This window comes from Anopheles darlingi, chromosome 2, assembly GCF_943734745.1.
Source record: "Anopheles darlingi chromosome 2, idAnoDarlMG_H_01, whole genome shotgun sequence".
Lineage (NCBI taxonomy): Eukaryota > Metazoa > Arthropoda > Insecta > Diptera > Culicidae > Anopheles > Anopheles darlingi.
Genome location: NC_064874.1, coordinates 4,620,001 through 4,630,109, shown reverse-complemented (window position 1 = coordinate 4,630,109; position 10,109 = coordinate 4,620,001). Strand labels below are relative to the sequence as shown.

The 10,109-nt window shown below is 51.4% G+C and overlaps 1 protein-coding gene across 2 annotated transcripts in view; it reads left to right on the top strand.

Annotated features, from left to right (window-relative positions):
* Positions 1 to 2,080: 2,080 nt before the first annotated feature.
* Positions 2,081 to 10,109, top strand: part of LOC125959949 (bicaudal D-related protein homolog) — a 19,483-nt gene continuing 11,454 nt past the window's right edge. The window contains exons 1-2 of one of the 2 annotated variants that reach the window (XM_049692997.1): positions 2,081 to 2,319; positions 10,007 to 10,109. The exon at positions 10,007 to 10,109 is cut by the window's right edge and continues 750 nt beyond it. The gene's annotated coding sequence lies outside the window, so the exon portion shown is untranslated. The remainder of the gene's footprint in view (positions 2,320 to 10,006) is intronic. The other variant, XM_049692998.1, reaches the window with a different exon arrangement.

The following is a 10,109-nucleotide window of genomic DNA, read 5'->3' as shown; positions in this document are numbered from 1 at the left end:
GCGGAGATGGCTGCGGCGGGAACAATACTCGTCCTCAGGCGCCACGCGACCCGTCCCCAGGGTGACGAGTTTAGATGGCTGGCGGATTTGCCACTTGCCCGATTGCCCAGCTCGGTTTCGAAATGGCGACAGTAAATTTGAATGAAAGCCGCGGCTTGTGGTGCGGTAGCCAACCATGACGAGGAATGGCGATGGTGGTGCCAGGGGCCAGACTGTGTGTGTGTGGCTGGCGGCATGTTCAGAACGCACAATGGGAGATTGACGACGTCAGCCAGATGGTTGATGGTTGATGGTGTGGCACATCTGACGGTAGGTGGCAAAATGTTAGAAATTCACTTGGACTGCGCGGCCTCTGCTCTGATGAAGATGATTTAGATGAAGAGGATCGCCGGGTGATGGTGTTGCGTAGCAGCAGCAGCAGCAGCAGCAGCAGCCACAGATGAGCCACAAGGTTTGAACAAACATAGAAAATTGGCGTAGCATGTTTCAGCAATTCGGTTAGCATACGCATGGCCCCAGGTGATTAATGAGTTTTTCGGATGATCTTTTGATCGTAGATCGTAGAGGGACGGAACACGCGATGGTGACACGGTAGCCAGCTAGCCCCAGGAGTAACCGAGCCTCCCCCACCTGGACTGTCAATGAACGTGGATCGTTCGTTTCCGTTCAAGGTTCCGTTCCGCCCCGTCACAGAACGGAGCTGCGGCTAATGGTCCTTCGCTGCTTTGTGGGTGCCCTTTTAGGTTCGCGATTTTCCCATGGCGTGTCAGCCGGTGTGTTGTGTGTGTTGTGTGTGTGTGTGGCCGCGGACAGAACACTTCGGTATGGTGCAGTGCCATGGAGCGAGTTTTTTTTTTGTGCCGGAATCGGACTCAGTTGAACCAACAGCATTATGAGCACGTTCATTCATTCACACGCTGATGGCGCGACGCGAGGCGAGATAATGATGGTTTCGGGGTGCGGTTTGGTTACTCCCGCTGGCCACACATACAAAACCCAAGACCAGTCCAGAATGCTGCGGCCCACGGTTAGTCACGTAGAACGTATTCTACGAAACATGAGCCAACGATGGCGACGGCCGAGGAGACACGTGCAGAGAGCTACGACGACGGCGACGACGAGGAAATCATCAACGCGAGCGATTTGTTCAATATTGTTTGTCATCGAAACAAAAAACAGGGCACAAAAACGTTGACAAAAACAGACTCTCAACTCTAGACAAAAGTGGGCCTAAGGTTGTTGCAGAAGGAACCGATTGAAGTTGGCCTGGCACCGGGGAGGATATCGCCACCAGACCAGACCAGACGGAATGCCGCGCGCGTTTGCTGGTCGTGTTTGCTCGCGTAACCATGACAACGCCGTGCGTGACTTTGAGCAATACAGAACTCTACTCTGTACCTCGTCAGCTGCCTCCGTTGTTTTTTTGTGTGTCCATCGTGCCATCGTGTGGGTCTGGTGACAGTTGTTCCTGTTCTTCGTATGCCATACAAGATAACGAACGCAAGGGGGAGTCCGGTTGTGGTGGTGGTGGTTGTTGTTGTTGTTGCTGCGACAAAACAAAGCGCGACGACGAACCCGGAATCCTTCTTCGCCGTGATCGATGCTGAATCTTCTTCGTATTTCTTCGCGTGTGTGTGTGTGCGAGGCAGAAGATGTATCTCGATCAAAAAGTCATGGCTAACTCGTTCTCTTGGGTGTTTCGTTTTAGTGGCCGCGTTCTTTATGGTCCGAAGACCGGAGAACGAGCGATGAAAGAATGACCAGCAAAGCCTCTTTCATCCCTCAAGAACGCACCAAACGGGAAGGCTTAATTTATGGAGGTTGGCTCATTAGCATCGCGTGCGCGCGCGCTCGGCCACTGGACCCAACAACCAGCCAGGAGATACAAAGTCAACCATCGAAGAGAGAGAGAGAGAGCCTTCGTCCCCCCCGGGGCAATGGAGGACCGGTTGGAGCCTTCTCCATCCGAGCGTTGAGCTCACACAGAAACCGCGTTCGCTCTCACCGCTACTTCGGTTCGGTTTCTCGGAACTCGGTGGCGCCTTTGCGTGTCTCTCGCCGCGGTTTAGTGCAGCTTTCGACTTCGTAGCGCGTGTGTCTGTCGGTCCGTCCGTCCCGTGTGTTCGGTTTTTTTTTTCGATCCAACCATACCGTTTTTGGTGGAGCAACGTTAGCCCGGTGGAACCATTGCGTGTTGCCATCCGGAGGGTGCTCGCTCGTGTTTATAGTGCTACGGTTGCTACGGTACCGCCGAGTTGGGTTCGCGCGTATTGTTCGACCCCTCTAGAGTCCTTCGGTCGTGTAGAGAACTTTTTGGAGGTGATTTGAGTTTTGTTTAATCCCCATTACCTAAACCGAGGGTAACCCTGGAATTGACTGGAATTTTCCAACAACAACAACAAGATGGAAGAATAATGGCATCCTTCATCGCCTACTACCACCACCACAAACCCATCTAATCCTAAGCCATCCTAAGTGTGCCTGGTGTGCTGTTTGCTCTGGATTGCTCATACAACACCATTTTGTGTACCATTTCATCTGTGTGTATGTGTATGTGCGATGTATGTGTGTGTCTGTGTGCCTGTAAATATGCGTTGATCGGTGATCGAATGTTGATCGACTTTTCGGGTGGGCCGACCCACATTTGTGATAAAAAGGAAGCGCGAAGCGGGAGGGGCAAAAGCTCGTTCGAAGATCGGTTCGGTTGGAGATCGAAGCAACCAAACATCGCCGCCACCACCATCACCACCACATCTCGCTGTCGAATCGCTTCGCTTCGCGCCGTCTCGCTGTCTTGTCTCGTGCTTTTCACCCAAGAGGCAACCGTTTCGAGCGCGGCTGGGCTGTTGGTGGACTCTATCGCTATTTTCGCTTTCTTTTCTGCCCTCAGTCAGCGAGCGAGCGGGCGTGCGTGTTCCGTGGAGTTCCGCTGTTGCTGCATCCGCCGTTGTTGGTGTCATCTTCACGCACAATGTTTCGATTCAGTTCACGAACACCCCAGCCAGCCACTACTACTGCGGCAGGCCATCCGCAAACGCTGCTGCTGCTGCTGCTGTTGCTGCTGTTGATGTTGTTGTTATTTTCCAAATTGTTGGCCAGCAATTAAATGGATTAGCTACAATAGCCTACAATGGTAGCGTTGGTGATGCGTTGGTAGAGGAAGTGGTAGTGGCCACCACGAACCTTCCATCATTCCGTTTTCGGTCCTTTTATATTCGATTTTTTTTTTCGTTGTTTGTTTGTTTGCTTCGAATCGAAAAACCGTGAAAAGGAGATCACAAAAGGCGAGGATGGTAACAACAACTACAGCACCGTGGTGAACTCGATCGAATTCGATTTTGTTGTGAGATTTCGAAGTCGAATCGATCGCGAGAGCGTCAATGTGCCTTGAAGTTCGAGAAAAATGGGAAATTAATTCCACTAGTGTTTGTATGTGCGCGAAAGAACAACAACAGCAAGAGGAGCAATAGCAGCAGGGAAATGGACGGAAATTGCAATCACGTGAAGAAAAGCACACGAGTGTATGACGACCTCCACATAACTACATACCGCCTCCTGCTCTGGCGATGGTGGACTGTCCTGTTTGGCTGTATTTGTGCCCCAGGAAAAGCCTCTTGCTTGCGCTGGGGAGCAATATACCGCCGAGTAGTGTGTTCGTGTTTGCAAGGAGCCCATACAAACCTCTCTCTCTCTCTCTCTCTCTCTGCGGGGTGGACGGTCTCGTGTGCGGGTGCGGGTGAAAAAGAAAAATTGTGGTGGAAACATTTGATCGATAAATTAATCGAGGAAGCACCGGAGAACCGACGTGCAACATTACAACCAACGGCTATGCGCAGCTATTTCGTGGATGTTTTTGCCGCTACCGAAAACTGAAAGGACTGTGGCGACCACACACAAGGAAAGGGCCTATTATTAACGATCGCATACTGATCAGCACGATCGTGCGACACACACACACACACACACACGATCCATGGTGTGAGCGATTGAAAATTAAAGCAACGAAATTCGCCAACGAAAACAATGGCATCACATTGTGCAATGTATGGCAAGTGGCGCGCATCGAGAACCATCCCGCGGCGGCAATAGAAGCCAGCCGGGAGGAGTGTGAGAATGCATACTAACTCACACACTTTTCACCGGACTCGCCAAGCGGGGGGTTTCCCTTCGATGCCGTCGATGACATCATACACCAAGAGAGCGAGCGAACGAACGAACGATGATGATGATGATGATCGATGGCAATGCAAGCGATAGAATGTTGATCCCGCTGTAAAGCCGCTTGCCAGCGGAGTTTCCCAAGTTTTCGTCTGTCTCGTGTTTCACGGACAATCACAATCGAAAAGTTCCACAGGAGTTTCGGAGGCTTTTTCCTTCGATTCGCTATAGCGCCGGGGGTGTGAGGGGTGCCACCAATTGGAGATTGAATAATGCTTTTTAAGTAGCTGGGCAATTAAAAATTCCCTTGGAAAATTGGTTTTCCTCGACCGCACATTTCACGCATTTGCGCCAAGAGCCAAGAGAGCTGTCGTCATACGCGTTTTGGGGGTGCGCATTGTGGAAAGGGTTTTTTTTACTTTCGAGGGTGGCTTTCTCTCCACCCCTCCACCCCCTCATTGACTGACTGATTGTTCCACCCACCCACACACGACACGACAGGCTGCTAGACGGACAGACACCAAACCAAAAGGCAGACGACGTGTGTTGCTGCGGATGGCGTGACGATGATGAAAATTTCATGAACTCCCTGCTCCGGCCACAGAAACAGTCCAAGCTACCACTGATCACGACATACAAACCACCACGGGAGGGAGGTTTTGGCACTTTCGAGGGCAACACCACCACCACCACCACCCGCGCTGTGCTAAACACGCAAACATGACCGCAAAGAGGAAGGAGGACACGTTAAAAGCTCGGACCAGGTACGCCCGTTGTCCTTGGCGGGACCGGGCCAGGCTAACCGCAGGTTCCGCCGTCCACCGCACCGCGGTGTCTTCGATTGAAGCGAACGTCAACATCGCTGTTGTTCTCTCGGCTCGACGACGCTGGCAGCATGCCTTGGAAAATGCGATGCGGCGTTGATGTTGTGAAGCCTGATGAGCGCGCGAGTGACACTTCGGCTACTTCTAGGCTGCAGCTAAGTAGGCTTTGCACCGTCCCCTCCCGTTGCCTGGGCACCCTCGAACGAGGTGTGGCTGGACGAGGTCGTCTTGCCTAGCCAGGTGAAGGTGTCGTTTATGGTGGAAAACTCGCGGGCCGCTGACCACAAAAATCGAAACTCGCGATGGCAATCCATTTCGGTTGTTTCGAAGGTCTTTCCCCTCACCCCTGTTCACCCCCCGCGGCTCGAACGAGGCTCGGGGGGTGGTTTTCGTTCATTGGTTCGAAATATGCCATTGCCATGCGGTGCGCTTCCCGCTCGCTGTTCTCGAGCCGGAGTTCGGTTTCGGTTTTTCCGGCGAGCGATTAGTTTAACAAAAACAGCATTTGTTAAGCATTTTCCCATCACTTTTGCATTCCGAATTCCGGCTTCAGTAGAGTGTTGTCGAGAGAAGAAGAGAGAGAGAGAGCGAGCGAGAGAGAGAGCGAGCGAGAGAGCGAGATGTTTGGAAAAACTAGGTCAACCCTGGGGTGGCCTGGCCGCCAATCGGTCTGACCTGAGCGCAACCCCCCCGGTACACCGGGCGAGTATGACCGGATCGATCGAACCGGTCACGAAGGTTGCTAAGGTATGGTTCTAGCCCGTAAGTCCATTCCATGATATGCCTATGGTGCAATGTATTGGTACGCCATTACTACTGCAGCTGCTGCCTCGACTAACCTCGACTAACCGGGAGTATTCGCTTCATATGTTCTGTAATAAAATCGATCGATAATCCATCGATTTCCCAAAAGAAAAAAAATTGTGTCCAAATTCGCCATTCACTTTACGCGAAGGAAATAATCGTTTAACCGCACTGAGGCCACTGTAGCCCTCATCATCACTCATCGCCTCGTCAAGCGAGCGCTCGCCGTTTATAACAAATCACTCAAACCTTCCCCACGCCCCTCCACGTCTCGTCAAATTAGAATCCATAATTCTCACATTTTGTACCGGATGTGAGCCTCTTTTTTTGTTTCGAGCCCAAAAAACCGGCGCGATCGATCGCATTAAAATAAGGCAACCCCGGCAGTAGTCCGCTACTTGACTTTCAATCGAATGAAAAGATCTTTTCGCTTTCGTAGCTCGCGCTAAAGCACTTTGCACAGTCTACTGCTCGGTTTTTGTTTATCCACTTCGCTGGTGCGCGTGTTGGTCATTAGGGAGGAAAAGAAGGCATCACCAGCCTGCCAACCGGATCGATAAAGATCGCATGCGATGGAGTGCATTACTAAATCATCACCGTTTTGATGCGCTCCGCAAACCATACCCCCAGCTGGACAGCAATCGATCCGGGCATGAGTCAGTGACATTGAAACGAGGTGTCACCCAAGCTGACGGTCGATTATTGATGTCGCCGTGGGCTGCACTGTGCCATATGTAGCATCGTGGACCGCGGCTGGAGTGCGATTCATTTTCAAAACGATGCTTTCCCGTAACGTTACTTCTAGACCACACGTTAGAGAACTCACACCGGTAGGTGGTAGATAAGATAACTGCATCGCGAGAAGGGGTTGTTGTTTTGCAGAACAGCTTCAGTTGGTCTCTTTCTCTCTTTCACTCTTAACTAATGGTTGTCACAAGCAGGTGTCTGACTGATAACGAATGGAACACACTTGTCACATCACGGCGTGACTCATTCGCATGTTTGATGGCCACGGGATTTACGTGTAGTGTACACTGTCCGTGCTATCTGATCCGCCATTTGCCGCGACCCTTCCCTTTCCCGTTAGGTGGCGATATTCAGTAAGGAAATAGATTTTGAGACATCGTTCGAGTGCATCGATCCAACACCTCGCCCCCCTCCCCCCGAAAAATGTGCCGTTTTGATGCGCCATCGTTTTCGGGTGCTACCTTTCCGGCCTGTTGTTGGTGGCCTGTTCCGGCGGCTCCGTTTGGCGAAAGTTGACTTCGCGCGTCACGCCAAAGCGGAACTGACCCCCCTACGAGCGTGTGTGTGCGTGGGTGAGTGGGCGGGCAGAAGGGGGGCGGTGGCCCATAAATAATGGCAACAACATCCTCAACCAGTTGAGTCATCCAGCTCAAGTGGAGACACACAGACACCGTGCCTCCCACCTTCAACAAACCGTTGCGCGACGTGCGAGTGAAATCCACCCTCAGAAGCGCGCTTCACTGAAGCGCAATGTACTGTTGGCCACGACCAGGGGGGGGAGGAGAGAGGGGGTTTTACACGCGGTGGGCCCCGCACTTCGCCATCAGCTTCGCTCAGTCACTTTTGGGGCATTTTCTTGGCGATGATTGTCGGATGGTCGGATGGTGTTATCATTAATGGATTGTTGGTGTGTTTGTTGGATTTTTATGCGTCTTTGGCTTCGATCGACGATCGGCGTTCGAAGCAGCTCGAAGCCCGATCTCGCCAGCACACCTGTGATGTGATGGCGTTTTAATGTTTACCGCGCTGGAGCGCCAGGTCGATGGAGGAAATGTAGCTACTATTATTTCGAAGGGGATTTCCGTTGAGCACCGAAAGCCCGGGGCGAGGTTTTTGGGCTGCGAACGATGGGTTGACGAAGGTATTTCACATTCGAATCCATCCTGCGGCCGTACGGCAGATAGGTCACGCGAAGGGCTCTTGATGGGAGGTCTTTGATAGGTCGGGTACGATAGCGCTGCAGATGAGAGCGATATCCGGTGAGGAAGAGCGGATCTACCTTCCTTCGATCTTGCCCGGTGATCGGTATCCTGGGTTGGTTTGTTGTGGCCATTTGCATGAACCATTATTTGCAAATTCGAATTTCAATCTTTCACACACATCACCAGCGAAGCGGTTTTCTCAGATGCTTATCTCAGATGGTTTGCTGAAGAGATCTTCTCATCACACATGTTAAATAGAAACTACTTAACGAAGAATAAAACCTGATTAAAATCGAATAGGTTGTCCGCTTTGCTGGTGCCGCCGTTGGATGACTGGATGACGTTAGAATGATGTTTAATTATAGAGAAAGAGAGAGGGAGATCATCAACATCATCTGTGTTGCTCCGCTAACTATGCAATTGTTGTTCATTAATTTGAATCTTGAGCAATGGTATAGTTTGGTTTGGATGCTGGAGAAGATAACAAATTGCGCCATTTGCTTGGTTCGAATCGCGCTCCGGCTCCGTACAATCGGCGCTCCAGTGAACCCCATCCAGTGAGCTACGGACGGAATTTGGAGCATGAAAATCGTAGTCTGCGACTTGCGTGGAGCCACCGAAACCCCCCGTTCTCCGCAGCCTCCCACCCCGAAAAAAAAACGCTCTCATTTGCCACGAACACCAATAGTGGCAAGGGGGCGCATTTAGGCATTTACTGGCTGGCTGGCTGGCTGTTGATCATAATTTGATAAATACCATAGCCACCACGCGGTGCGGTTGATTTACTGAACTCACCGTTAGGTAAGAGATTCAATTGAATTACACTCCATTTCGGTGGTTGCCGCGCACCGTGGTATGGTATCCATTGCTAGGGGGGGTGAAGAAGCAAAGCTTCGATGCGGACGCCCCGTTAGACAATCTAGCGCGTGGCGAACCGCAGCACACGGCAGCAAGTCCGTGTCGTTGGCGCTGCTGACTCATGATCACCGCTGGCTTGTCAGGCTCTGGGAGGCCCCGACTGGAGGATACCATCATTGAACCGTGTCGTGATCGGTAGCCACGATCGCAGTCGATCACGGAACCCATCTGCTGTTGCCGCTGCTGTCACCGTCAGCCGTTAGTTCACGGATTCGATTTGTCTGATGCTGTGGTCGCGTCAGCAAAACGAAAAAAAAGCATACCTCGAAAGTGCCGCTCGAGGAAACGATCTTCTTGACTATTTTCTTCCGTCCGGTGATCATCGTCGCTCATCAATCGCTGGTGAGCGTAAAAAAAAGCGAAAATCCGGCGGAAGCTCACTAACTTACTGGTCCGCTTTCCGTTTCACGGTGTTTTTGTTTTGCACAAAAATGGCCCTAGTCGAGCAGATTCACTGCTTCGCTGGCATAAATCATTGCGGGTGGGGGGCCCATTTGGAGTGGCGGCCGAAATTCGGTAGCACTCGGTTGGCCATTTACATGTTTTTACCCACCGGGTTTTTGAGATGCCTTCAAAGTGAAGGTTAATGTAATTGAAAATTCCAAAACCACGAGCCCAATTAATGGCCGGGCCTCCCTCCCGCTAAGGTGGTGTTTGTTGGAGAGGGCGGAAGGGGTTAGCGAACTTTCTTCAAAAACATAGTTTTTCACGCGGAAAAAGGCGCACGCGTGTGGAATGAAAATGTGGCGGGCTTGTGTGCGATTCATGCGATCCAACGGGTAACCAGTACGGGTATCGATTAATTCTATTAATGTGCTTCATGCCCTCAAGCCGCTCGATCGCGTTCCGGTGGTGCTTGTGGCAGATTCTGGAACGCGGTGTGGATTTTTCGCCAACTCATTCATCGAGACAAAAGATACATTATTAATTGGTGAAGGAAAGCATCACGCGCACGTGCTTCTGTGCGAAATGAAAAATGCGTAATTATAAATGTCTTTCATCGAGTTGGTCAAAAGGTACGCAAGGGGACGGCCGCTAATCAGCGATAATGGCTTTCGGTTTCGAATGTACTGATTGCCGGGAGGGGGTTGGCTTTCGGTGGCGGATTTTCCTTGGTTTCCCCGCAGCTCACCGCCAGCGCTGGTGTCAAAAGTATCTTATCGACGGTGTTATCACGCTGGCGGCGCTGCTGGTTTTCCCTCGTTTTTCCCTTTCATTTTGGCCGCCATCATTAGCTCGCTAGATATGATTTACAACTTCTACCCTTTAATCCGGTCCGCATTCATTTCTTACACTCTTTCTCTCTCTCTCTCTTTCCCTCTCTCTCGCTTCTCTGGTGACAAATCGTTGCAGGTTTTTGCGCCGGTGCAAGTTGAGTTTTGAGTTGACGAACCGAACGCATTGCATGAGTGGACCGTTATGTCGCATGGAGGTGAAGAAGAAAGTGAAACCGGGT